At 33.8% G+C, this 1,421-nt stretch overlaps 1 protein-coding gene across 1 annotated transcript in view; it reads right to left on the minus strand.

Annotated features, from left to right (window-relative positions):
• LOC102005475 (E3 ubiquitin-protein ligase Topors-like) overlaps positions 1-280 on the minus strand; it is a 7,876-nt gene extending 7,596 nt beyond the window's left edge. Inside the window, exon 1 of the mRNA XM_005382789.1 lies at positions 245-280. The gene's annotated coding sequence lies outside the window, so the exon portion shown is untranslated. The remainder of the gene's footprint in view (positions 1-244) is intronic.
• Between the last annotated feature and the right edge of the window lie 1,141 nt (positions 281-1,421).

A 1,421-nucleotide genomic window follows, 5' to 3' on the forward strand; every position in this document is an offset into this window, starting at 1 on the left:
TTTCGTTTTTCTCCGGTACCGGGAACCGAACTCACGACCTTGCGCTTGCCAGGCAGGCGCTTTGCCGCTGAGCTAAATCCCCAGCCCCTCTTTCATCCTTTGGGGTTTTGAGCTATCTTTTTCCAGAAGTAATGTTTTAACCAAGTCTTCCTTCATCTTGAAAAGCAAAAATGAGAGCAATTATGGTATTTAGGAAATTGCCTCCTGAAGGATTTGGAAGTAACTGTGCTCACTGGAGCCTTACCTGCTGGATTAATTTGGTTGTAGTGGACAATTTCTGTTTTGTTTGCCTTAGAGACAGAATTTAGAACACAGGACAAGTTCTGTTATGGACTTGGGAAAGAGAAGCAGTCACAAGGTTTTCATAAAACCTGTCATCTTATTTTCCCCTCAACGTTTCTACTGAGGTGTAGAAGCGGCCAGAACTCTTTTATTTTTCAACTTTTATTTTTTATTAGTACATTTTTGCAGTACATAATGATTAGTATTCTGATCAAAAGAGAGCAGGAGTGCTACGTAGAATATAGTTTTTCCTGAAGAATGAGTCACTCAAAGTGAGAGTTATTGGTTTAATATGATCTAATATTAATATTTAAATTTAAATTACTTAAGCAGGAAATTGCTACTTTCTCTTTGAGTCAAAGATATAAATAAACCTTTTAGTATATATGCAAGGTGAGCTAATCAACATCTTGGTTGTTTATATACCAACCTTTTAAACCACAAATGATGAAATTTAAAATCTTTGCACACTTTACTCATCCATGACTAAATAGCAAATAATCCAGACAGCACAATTTCAAAATCACTCAAAATAAAACATATATCTTTTCTGTTGCTTCTCTAACCATTAGGCTCTTTTAAATTTAGTCATGCTTACCCAAATTAGTCAACTTCTTAGACCTAAAATGAAACTAACCTGACAGGATATTTAGGAATGTTAGATAAACTACTTTGTTTTAATGGTTATCATCTAATAGTAATTTAATAAACAGATATTATTGTGTTATTCTGAGTGGGTTTCATTAACAATGTCCAAGGTAATATATTGCCTTTTGAAAAATTTGCTTTCTGTGATTCTGTAACCCAAATTAAACACTAATTTTGATGCCCTATAACTGAAGGACAATATTGAGTCACATAGCATCATGATCTTTATACCAACATTGTCACTAGAAGGAAGGACAGTACAGACAGGAGTTTTTGTTCTATTACCTTGGGTAAGGTAACAAAATAGAACTTGTCTTCATAAAGACAAGTTCTCTAAGCATCAGTTTACTCATCTGTGAAATAAAGTTTACAGAATGGTTTAAATGAGGTAACAGAGGGTAAAAGTACTTTGCAAAATGCAAAATTTAATAGGAAAGCATTTTCAGAAGATATCTATATATACAGGGTCTAACAGAAAAAACAGTAGACAG

Source organism: Chinchilla lanigera, unplaced genomic scaffold, assembly GCF_000276665.1.
Source record: "Chinchilla lanigera isolate Chin_1 unplaced genomic scaffold, ChiLan1.0 scaffold00018, whole genome shotgun sequence".
NCBI classification, from domain to species: Eukaryota; Metazoa; Chordata; class Mammalia; order Rodentia; family Chinchillidae; genus Chinchilla; species Chinchilla lanigera.